This window comes from Mastomys coucha, unplaced genomic scaffold (genome assembly GCF_008632895.1).
Source record: "Mastomys coucha isolate ucsf_1 unplaced genomic scaffold, UCSF_Mcou_1 pScaffold22, whole genome shotgun sequence".
Lineage (NCBI taxonomy): Eukaryota > Metazoa > Chordata > Mammalia > Rodentia > Muridae > Mastomys > Mastomys coucha.
In genome coordinates, this window is record NW_022196905.1 from 222,585,759 (window position 1) to 222,597,477 (window position 11,719).

Sequence of the window (11,719 nt, forward strand, 5' to 3'; positions counted from 1 at the left end):
GGGGGGGGGGGGAGGTGTGGAGCCCAGCCTACTTCCTTGGCTAGAGAAGTTCAGGGTAGGGGGCAAGGTATGTCAGCCAGGAGGACCCTGTAACAAGTAGGAACTGAGGGATGCTGGGAGAACATGGCAGCCTGAGGCTTCAGCTTTTATATAGGATTAGGCACCTCAGCCTTTTGTCCTGGGTTTGAGACCTTAAGAAGTGGAGTTCCCAACTCTTCCTCCTCCAGTTAGCTCAGGAGTCTCAAGGTTGGGGTCTAGGAATGCAGAAGGAGAGGAAAGAGCCTACAAGCACAGGAAGACAGACTTCACTGACAAATCCCAGCAGGTGCCAGCTCCCTTATCTGAGATCTGTCAAAGGAGGCCACAGCCTGAGCTCAAAAAGTAACATGTGCTTGGTCAGGAGTCACCACTGCTAGGGCGGACTTCATCCCACTCATCCATCCATCTTCGAGTATCTGTCACATGTTCATCTACCAATTCGCCCACTCCAAAACATCACTGAGCACATCATCTTCTCAGAGTCTCCACTTTAGAATCCCCAATACAGTTTATTTCCCAATTCCAATCATCCCATCAAGGTCCCAGATACCAGTCCCATTTCCCCAAGGGAGCAAGTTACTGCCGGAATCCCTGACACTGTTGTTTGGCCCAGCCACAGTGACATTCATCCCCCGGTGGGTCTGGCCTCCTCCTCACAACCCACCGACAACAATGAATGTTAATTGTGACCGTTGCTGTGGCCTGAGGCAGGGGATGCTGCCTGGGGCTCTCCTGGGTCTACAAGGTGGGGATGGGATAGACAGGTGGCAGTTCCAGGCCTCGGGGTCCACTCAACGGTCGATGGTTTGTCTGAGCTGCCCAAACTCACCGACAGGTTGAATGTTCCCCCAAACCCTTGGCAAGTTCTTGGATAACTGGAGTGGGGAGTAGGCCAGCAAGGCAGAGAGCATGTGGGGTGAAAGAGAAGCCAGGGTCCTTTTGATTCATAGAATCAGCCATCAGTTATTGTCTTTTTGGAAACTTTTTGGAAGCAGCACAAATACAAACCATAATGTAAAAAACGCAGCCCCTGCAACAGAGGCAATAATGTGCCTGTCTCAATTCATATGTTCTTTTCAAGTGATGTATTCACAACTGACATCTCAGCACTCTGGAAATCTGAGGGTTGGGATGGCTGTAGCAAGTTACAGGGCAACCGGAGCTAAAGAGTGAATTCCTGATGAGGGCTATGTACTGTGATAAAAATAAATTAAATAAATAAAATCCTCCAAAGCAGCCCTGAGAAAGGCAGATTCCCCTCACTGGTCATTTGGAAAGACTGAGGCCAGAAGAACACAAAGTGGGGAGATTTCTAGCCACCACTCTGGGAAATCTGGTAGCCATCAGGTTCTGGCCTGGGCTAGGCATAGGGCCACTGAGCTGTAAACAAGTTACTTTAACACAATGTAACAGGGTTTCTCTGGCAAACTTGAGATAAATAAGGCTTTCAATACAATGTAGACTTTTCTGGCTTCCCATGGTCCCTATACTTAGTTTGACTGTTTCTGAGCCTTCCACTGCCCCTCCCAGTAGAGCAGTGAGCTGTGAAAGAAGGCCACACTGCGCAACGTCCCCCCCCCCATCCCCAGTCTAAAGGCATCTAAATAGTCAAGGGGGGACACGTTTCCTCAGACCTTCGGCTGGGAGGTAGAGCATCTGCTAACTTTTTGCTTTAACTGAGCTCAGGACTCCTCAGAGACGGAGAGATGACCCTCAAGAATCTCCTGAGGTCACACACATGGCAGATGAGGAACACTAAATGTTCTATGCTTGTGTGAAACTCCTACAGGGAGTGGGCACACAAGCCTATACAGTACCAGGCCACCACTGCAGACTCACCTTCAATTCAGGCCTCTGGCAGAGTCCCCTGCAGCCCTCCTAGATCTGCCTCCAAACTCAAACCAGCTGAGAGCTTAGGCCCTACCCTGTCTAGCACCACAGTGTGGTTCCAGGGCACCCCCAGAAGTTCCTTTCTAAGGTCCACCCCTACCTGTACAGTAGACCCAAACCAGGCCTCTGGTCCCAGCAAGCTTCAGGAGGCACTACCTCCTGGTAGAGAGCCCTTACCCTGCTTCCTTAGCCCAGGGCCCCAGCAACTGGTCACATTCCCAGCCCCAGTGGCTCCCTCTTTCTGGCCATAGATTAAGAGGTCCTACATGGGAAAGGCAGGTCTCCTGCTTTGGGAGCTCTCAGCCCTGAGGAAATAAGGTCTAGACTGGTCAGAGGAAGGTGAGCTGGGCACAGGGGCTTTGCTCAGACCACCACTGTACCTCTGGGGAAGGGCCTGTTCAGAAGTTTTAGGGGATTCCTGAAAGCTAAGATGGATGATTATGAGGCACACGCGACACTCTGGGCAATGCTGGTCATCCTGCAGACACCCCTCTTTTATTCTCTAAGTCCGGTTTTCTTGCTCCTCCTGCTGAACTCTGATTTTTGTCCTTACTTAATGGGAGGTGTCCCCGTTAAGGGTATTCCCAGCAGGACAGTCTGCCTGTGGGAGTCTGGCGGGGGGCGTGGCGTGGCGGAGGCGCCAGGCCCCACCCCCTCCTGTCTCTTTGTCTGCAGGCGTGGTGCGGACTTCCCGCCCTCAGTGTCTGTCTGCGCTTGCCTGCCCTTTGTCAGCGGGGGTCGCTTGTCTGGGTCTGCCTGCATCCTCCCTGGGTGTCTGTCCCTCTACTTCCCGGTGCTGCTCCGAGAGGTTGTTGGCAGCCAAGCCCCCTGGTGTGTGAAGATCACAGTCTTGACCTGAATTCCTGCAGCTGGGGGGCAGATCGCTTACTTCCCGCCTTGGGTCTGTCCGCCTAGAGTGCTTGGGCGGGAGGTCTGACTTTTAAGTCCCTTAGTGTAAGGGTGGGAAACTGTCTCCTCCCATCCCCCAATCCCAGGTCCTGAAGCAAGGGCACCGCAGCGGGAAAGTTCTGCTTGGGAATGATCTGGGTGGGTCCTGTCCTAGTCTCTCTCTCTCTCTGAGCCGCTGGCTCACGTCCTAGAGGTCAGGTTGAGGTGAAATGCCAATCCCAGCCAGATGGGGCTAGCTCTGCCATCAAGTAATAGATGGGTTAGCTATCTACTGTATTGTGCCCTGCAGTCTGCAGTGTTCAGTGTGCAACGCCTATGTGTAAGTCAGCTGGGCAGAAAGGAAGTGTATGTAGGGCCTGGAAAACAGCCCATTATTGGGAGAGGATAGTGACAAGACAGGTGGGACTCTCCATAGAGTCACATTGGTGGCCCAAGGTTGGCTAGATAACTCTCTCTCTCTCTCTCTCTTTGCCATACTTACATAGCTTCTGAAATGCCCACCCTTCCCTCCTAACCTCCTCAGGAGCTTCCCAGATACTCATGGGGGGACTCAGACGTGGGCTCTGCATCCTACCTAGCCTATGTACGGTGGGTGAGCCAAAAGCCCCAATTTCCAGGCTGGCTGGATGTGAGGCCAGGACTGCAGGTGAGTGAGAGGATTCTAGCTTTTCTTGGGCCAGGGACTATGATGAAAGAACTGATGGGAACTCAGAAACTCCTCTGAACTTTTTTAGCTCAGGGTGCAGAGTGGTCCTGGGTATTCGTCAAGGTGGGCTGTCTGCCCAAACTCATTTGCCTGCTATATACACCTGTTAATGGATTGGAGGAGGGGTCTGCTCTAAACTACTCTGCTGCTAAAGGGAACTTGGGGAGGGGGGAGTCTAGGGGGGGGTGCCATAGTGGGTGCCCTGTAGGCTTGTTTATGTGTGGATGTCAACACTGTAGGTGGGTGTGTCATTGTGTCTCTTTGTGTCTCATTGTGGTTTCTATGAGCACAGATGTATGTATGGGTGTCAAGTTTGCCAAGAGTAACTGGGTGATGAGGATGGCATCCTTCAGGCCCAGTCCCACTCAAATTAAGCTCTGTTAAGGCAGGGAATTCACTGTGAGTCACGGGTGTGTCCCACGATAATTGCTCAATAAGTAGGTGTTGCTGGACACAGTGGATGTAGAACCTGTCACTTCTGTACCTGGCAGAAGCAGGCCAATCTTTAAAAAACAAAATAAGTGAAAAAACCAAAACAAAACCAAAAAAAAAAAAAAGGCTGGGCACAGTGTTGAATGACTTTAATCCCAGCACTCAAGAGGCTGAGGCAGGCAAATCTCTGAATTTGAGGCCAACCTGGTCTAATACATAATGAGCTTCAGTCCAAAGGGCTCTACATACTGAGACTCTGTTTCAGTAATAACAACAACAAGATACTGAGTTTTTGACTCTCCCTCTGAGTGTCCTTTCCCAGTGGGTCTATGTATCTATGCATTCAAGTGGCCATTAGTGTCTTCAGGCATCCGTGCACATGCACATAAAGAAAGCATTAAGGTGGAGGACTACATGGGTAAGCTCCATAGTTTTTTTGTTTGTTTTGACTTTGGGCACCAAACCCCAGGACCCTGTAATCCTGCCAGATCAGCAGAGTGCTTCACCATTAAAGCAACTTGCATCCCCAGCTCACTTTTGATTTTGATTTTTGTCTAGGTCTGTTTGCTATTTGAGGCGGTGTGCCACCGTATACCCCTGGTTGGCCTGGAACTCGGTAACCAGGAACTCAAAATACCTGTTTGCTTCTGCCTCCCAAGTATGGGATTAAAACTGTGCTCCATTACACCTGGGCACCACTTTTTTTTTTTTTTTTTTTTAAAGACAGAGTCTCTAAAAAAGAAGACCTCAGGTTCACTCAGAAACTAAAGTAGGCTTTGAGCTTCCCATCCTCCTGCCTCACCCTCCCAAGGGCTAGGAGGACAGGCCTGTGCTACCAGGTCCAGCTCTATAAGGAGCCATGGTTTTATGAGTGACTGTCTCTATGGGTATCTGTGTGAACATGCACACCTGTGTCAGGATGGCTGGGACCTGCTTTGAGCTCATGAGGGGTGGCCTTATTTGGAAGTGTGTTTGCAAACCAAGTTACTACAGGGACAGTCCTGCACCGATGGTTGTCAGTTATTCTGGGCGTGTGAACGACCAGGTGAGGGTGGTCACTACCAGTGTGTCTCTACCTTGTGCCACGTTCCACCGCTGATTGTTCCTCTGCAGGGGTATTTTCCCGGCCTTTGTGGGTGCTGTGTGTGCACGGGTGTCAGTGTTGTGGTTGACTGTGTGCTTAGAAAAGATTATTAATGGGATAGTGTGTGTCTGTGTCATGCCCGGTGGCTTTTTAGGACTTTGTCTGATGACTTGAGACTAATTTTGGTTTGGCAAGTGCGGCTGTGAGCGGTGGGGGATGGGTGGGAAGGAAATGGGGAGCCCGAGTGTGATGGGGGTACTTTCTCAGCCCCCAGTTAGCTCAAGAAGTGGCTTCTGCAGCCCCCAGCCCCAGCATGCATGCCCTCCGGGGCGAGGTCCCCGGGAAAGGCGCCCGGTCGCTTTAAAGCCAGGCTCTTCGGCAGAGTGATCGGGGCCATCTTTCCTTTCTGCGGCCACTTTTGGAGGGTGGGATCCAGTCGGCAAACCTTGTCCCCCCCGCGATCTCCGTGCAGCCGCGCTCCGTGCCCCAAGCCGGAGGTGGCCTCCCGCCCCGCGCCCCGAGAACAAAGCGCCCCGGTCGGCCCGGCCCAGGCGCTCGCGGCCGCGGCCGGGTACAGGCGGCGTCCCGGGCCGCACGGCCGGGAACAATGGAGGCCTCGGCCGTGGCCGTGACCGGCAGGTGCGCCCCCCGCCCCGGCCCGCGCTCACCTCGTCTCCGCCGCCGCAGCGCCCTCCGCTCCGCCGGGGTCCCGGAGCCCACCCGGCCGCCCGCGCGGGAAGGGACCGAGCGGGAAGGGACCGAGCGGTTCGAACCCGCGGCCACGCGCCCGCGCCCCCGAGGCCCCCGCGCGGCACCGGCCGGTGGGTCCAGCTGCGGCTGTGCGCGCCCCGGGCCGCTGCAAGCCCTCGCGCTCCAGGCTGCAGCTCGAGGGGGACTCGGGGCGCGGGCAGGGACCTGGGCTGCACGCAACCCTCCAGGCGCGGCGGGAGCACGCGCGCACAAAGGCACGCGGGCCACAGACAGACAGGGAAGGTGCGCGGGGGGCCTTGGGGCGTACACCCGCCGGACGAAGGGGGTGGCGGCCACACACGTAGGGACACCTGGGAGCGGCAGACGCCTCTTTGAGGGACAGCACGGAATGTTCTTAGAACAGAATATGCCTAGCCAGAGCCCAGGTTCACAGATCACACCCCACCATGTGCACACAACCCAGGGCATAGCCTAGGAAAACCCGAAGATTAAGGTCTAGAACACAGCTGGTGGGCTCGTCCACACCGGCAACGCTGAACTCAGGAGCCTGAAGCAGGAGTATCGCGGTTCTAAGCCAGCCTGGACTACGGAGTGAGTTTGAGACAAGCCTGAGCTATAGGTTTTGTCTCAAAACAAACAAACAAACAAAAAACAAAACAAAGCATATCCACCGGGGCTACCAGACAGTCTCCGGCACTCACAGCTAATGGGTACACAAATACACACCTCAGCCTTTCATGGTTACAGAAAAGCAGGACCCCAAGGTAGGCAGGCACCTAACACTTAATTCTTGGAAGTTAGGGCACACACACACACACGTGTGTGTGTGTGTGTGCCAGCGCCCTCGGTCTTGTGCAAGCTCCTCCTGGGATGGGGCACATACAGGAGTAAGAGGACTACAGAGATGCACATGCAGAACCCCAAAGTGGCAGCTACCCTGAGCAACACACAGGAAGAGAGCACAAGATGAGCCCCTCTGAAATCTTCACACAGACCCCCCCAAGTGCTCCCAAACATACGTAGTCCTGCACACCCTCAGTTTAGAGGAAGGTCACACCAGCCTGAGGCATGCATGTATGCCCCTCCCAAGCCCTGGAGCTGAAGACTTTAGCCCCCCTCAAACCCAGGCCATTACCTTTGTGGGGCTACAGTGCTGGGATTCCTGGCCATTGCCTGCTTTCCTTTAACTCCTTACAGCATTCCTGCCTCAGTTTCTCCTTGATAGGCTTCCAGACATCCTCCTACTTAGAAAGACAAGTCTCGACTGGCCCAGAAAATTTCCCTGGGGTGCAGAGTAAGGCATATGCAAGGAGATAAATGGGAATATATTGTAATTTGGGGGTTGAGGGTGTGGCTCGAGTTGGCAGAGTGTTAAGCCAGTGTGCTGCAGAAAAAGCCCTGTGTTCCATTCTGGCACAGCATAAAACAAGCATGATGGTGCAGCACTCTGGAAACAGAGGTAAGAGGATCAGATCAAGGTCATCCTTGGCTATATAGAGCTTGAGGCCAGCCTGAGCTACATGAAACTCTGCCTCAAAGAAAATAAAAAACAAAAACACCTTTAGTCTCAGCACTGGAGTGACAGGCGGATCTCTGAGTTCGAGGCCAGCCTGGTCTACAGAGGGAGTTCTAGAACAGTCAGGACTTCACAGAGAAACCCTGTCCTGACAAAAACAAAGCAAACAGTAAAAACAAAACACTGGGGCTGGAGAGGTGGCTCAGTGGTTAAGAGCACTGTGTGCTCTTCCAGAGGTCCTGAGTTAAATCCCCAGCAACCATATGGTGGCTCACAACCATCTGTAATGGGATCTGATGCCCTCTTCTGACATGCAGGTGTACATGCATAAATAAATCTTAAAACATGTAACAGTAATTGGGCCTTCATAGACAAAGTCGGCTTTGTTAATGCCTCCGTGTGTTTGTTAATGCCTCCGTGTGTCTTTTTCCTGTCCCCCTCCTCCTCCAAGTCAAGACTGACCTTGAATCTCTGATCTGCCTCTACTTCCCAAGTGCTGGAATTACAGGAATCGCAGCCATGCTCAACCTGGGAGTGTGGCTTTGGAATCCGTGGCGCCTGTTCATTCCTCACCCATTTATTCACTCCGTATCCCTTTTAAGTTTGGAGAGACAACCCTGGGACAGGTTCCTCAACTTCCTTTTGGATTCTCCCTCAGAGCTACAAAGACTGGCATGTCAGAGTCAAACCAGCATAGTGCAGGGGATATTGTCCTATTCACTGAGTCACAGAGGCAAGCCTTTTGCCCTAGGCGATACAGTCACGTCGGATTCTCTGTTCTGTCCTTTTTCCAGTTGGGATTTCCTGCCTGCTTAGTGTCCTGTAGGGGGCAGCAGACTCCAGCGCTGTTTTTGGGTCAGACTGCCCTTCAGAGAGCTTTCCCTCCCCACTGCAAATGAGGACTCTGCCTCGACCTCCCGCCCAGTCTGGGAAGTACCCCCACCCTCCAGCGCTAAAATGATGAAAAGGCTCTTCCTAAATAACCCCACCCCATCCCTAGAAGTGACGTCCGTTCCAGGCTCACTCTAAGGAGTCTCTTGGAACGTCTGCCTTCTCTTCCCGTAGTGTATTCACTGGACCTAGGCAGGCGCCTTTGCATTCCGGAACCGGTTAATGTCCGGAGAGAGAATTTCTGACTGCTAGCCAGGTCTACATTCCGGTTGTCATCCCCTCAGGAGCTCAGGACAGAAAGGGAGCAGCAGGCAATCCCGTGCCTGCATCACTGTCCCGAAGTGACATAATCAGGAAGTTCTTCCAGATTATGTCCTGCGAGCATCCCAGCCTTTGGGTCTCCTTGGGGACCCAAATGTGACCGCCCTGGGCTTCAGCATCCCAGAGTCCCTGAGTCGGCAGCTCTGGGCGTCGCTCACGGGTGCTCAAATGCAGCTTTTGGGAAGTAAGGGGCTCCTTTCTCTGCACCCCTGTGGGGTCAGGCAGAGACACGTAGGGCTAGAATGATGCTGGCCGTGGAGTCTCGAGCCAGCTTCTGCTACCTACGCTGTCTGCAGTAACTAACGGCAGCACCCTGCTCCCAGCTGCGGAGACCTTTAGAAAGGTGCGGCGAACTTTCAAGTTCTGTTTTCAGTTCCTGTGCATGCATCTCGAATCATGCATCCCTCCAGAGCCCTCACCGTGTCCCTCATATCATCTCTCACGGACAAAGTCCATTCCCTACCTGCCTGTTCTTCTCGCCCTCTCCTGCTGTTCTCTCGTGAGCACCAGAGGGCGCTTGGACCACCCAAAACTGCTCCTCAAACTAGGCTAGGACTTGCACAAGGCCACGTATTGTTCACCCGGACCCTGCTGGCCCTCACTTCCTCCTCCATTGCCCACATCTCCCTCTGCCCTGCTGTCAGGCCTAAAGCTGAACAGGGCCTTGGCATAAGCTGTGCCTTTCTTCCGCTAGGGATCTATAATCCCCCTAGTGCTGGGACTGAAGGCCCGCAGCAGCACCACAACTACCACAGTGAAACCTGGGGGTCCTGTTAGGCTTGGCTCGCTTTCCCGGGAGCCCCAGTGGTCCTTTTGTCTCTATTCCCAAAGATGGAATCACACACCTGGGCTACTAACGCAGCTGTTATGATTTTTCTTTTCTACAGTTTCCTTTAATTCCAGGGCTCTGGAGTCAGAAGAGACAGGTGAGCCTATATGTTTGAAACCAGCCTGGTCACATAGCCAGGTTCTAGGCAAGCCAAAGTTACATGGTGGGACTCTTTTTCTCACATAATCGGAAAGGTGTTCAGGGGACACCTTACAAGAGTTACTTGACTCCTGCCTGTGTGTGAAGAGGGAACTTGGGACAACAGGTGTGGTGCCAAGCACTTTTACCTACAGAGTCATTTCTCATCAGCCCAAGGCTCCTTTTTATATGGAGCTCTTTATGCTTGGTGCTTATGTGAGCTCTTTAAGGACAGCCTTGTCTCATCTCCTCTTCCCCTCCCTCCCCCACCCCTTCCTCTCCTTTCCTGCTGTCTGAAGTAGCCCAGGCTGCCCTTGAACTCTGTCTCAGCTGCCCTGCTTCTTTTTGTCTGCTGTACCCATGTATCATCTACTCCAAGTCAAGGGTTTGCTTTTGTTTTGTTTTTCATGACCAGAGATCGAACCTTGGCCTCATGCATGCTAGGCAAGCTCTACCATTGAGCTGGAGCTCCATGGAGGAACTTCGGTCCTCATGCTGTGTGTCCCTAAGAACATTTGCTGAGCCCTCACAATCCATAACCACCTGGGAACAGAACAAACTTGAAACCTGCCCGCATGGCTTGGACAGAGGCAGGCATGCAGCATGCAGCACGTACTTCTGTGAAGTTTGCTGCTCTGAGAGCTCTCGGGGCACAAGGAAGTGTGGGAAAGAGACTGGAGGACTGGACAGCCAAGGAGGGGCTGGGCTGAGAGAGTGGGGGCTATGGAAGGTAGAGGACAGCTTTGGAGGTCTCCTTCCATCTTCTAGGTCTTTGGGATAACGCAAGTCATCTGAGCCTTCTCATCAGACAGCTTTTACTTTTTATAGACAGGTGCAATGAGATACCATTTAACATTCACTCAAATTTACACTTTCTATAGCACTAAGGTTGTTTTCCTTTGGGGGGCATTATATTGTCTTTTGTTTGTTTGTTTTGTTTTGTTTTTCTTTCTTTTTTTTTTTTTGGTTTTTCGAGACAGGGTTTCTCTGTGTAGCCCTGGCTGTTCTGGAACTCACTCTGTTGACGCCACTGGCCTTGAACTCAGAAATCTGCCTGCCTCTGCCTCCTGAGTGCTGGGATCAAAGGCGTGCGCCATCACTGAAGGGTGATGTGTTTATGTTCTTGAGAGAGTATTTTACTATGGGAGCCAGGCTTACCTCTAACTCCTGATCCTCCTTCCTGAGCCCCTAAAATGTCCAGCTCACTTTCAAGCAATTAGTGATCACATGGCCAATGGCAACTGGGCTAGCAAGCCCAAGCCTTAGGGTCCCGTCCGTCCTCCTGTGGCTCCTTGGTGCTGCCTCATATCCTGTCCTCACTGGAAACTTCAGTACTGGCTTCCTTGGGGATTTCTCTCCCTCCCTCCCTTCCTTCCGCGGGGGCAGGGATGGAATCCAGGGATTTACTGTGGCTACACTCTTTCATGGTCAGTGCCTCTTGCCTTAAGAACTGTTCCATTTCAGTTTCCACATAAAAACTGCACACCAAGCCAGACGTTAGTGCATGCCCAGAATCCCAACTGCTAGGGAGGCTGGGGCAGGAGGCTTCAAAGTTCAAAGTCAATCAATCTTGACTAAAAAGTGAGTTTTAGGCCAGCCTGGGAAACTTGGTTAGAGCTTGTCTCAAAAGTTTCCTCTTTTCTTTTTTTGTTTTGTTTGTTTCCAAACAGGATTTTCTCTGTGTAGCTTTGACTGTCCTGGAACTCCCTATGTAGATCAGATCTTGAACTCACAGAGATCCACATGCCTCTGCCTCCCAAGTGCTAGCATTAAAAGTCATGTGCCACAACATTCAGCAAATATTTTTATATGTTCAAATAAGCTATAGGTACACGGAGAGGTAAGCTCAAATGAATACAGTGCCCATGGAGGCCAGAAGAGGGTATCAGAGCCCTTGGAGATGGAGCTATAGGCTACTGTGAGCTGAGGGTCCTGGGTGCTGGGGGCAGAGCTCAGTCCTCTGTAAGAACAGTACTTGTTCTTAAGCTGAGGCCTCACCAGCAACCAAATAAACTAATAAATAACACAAGGTGTGGTGGTGCTCTGCCCATACCTGTATGTTCTAGTACAGCTCAACACACTATCAACTCGGTGCTATGTGAACTGATTTTTAATTTATTGTGGGGTACATACAGCATGTCAAGGGACACAAGTGGAGGTCAGAAGGAACTTTCGGGGGCCAGTTCTCTCTTCAAACCATGTGGTACTGGGAATATAGTGATGGCAAGTAGCCTTTTTTTTTTTTTTTTTTTT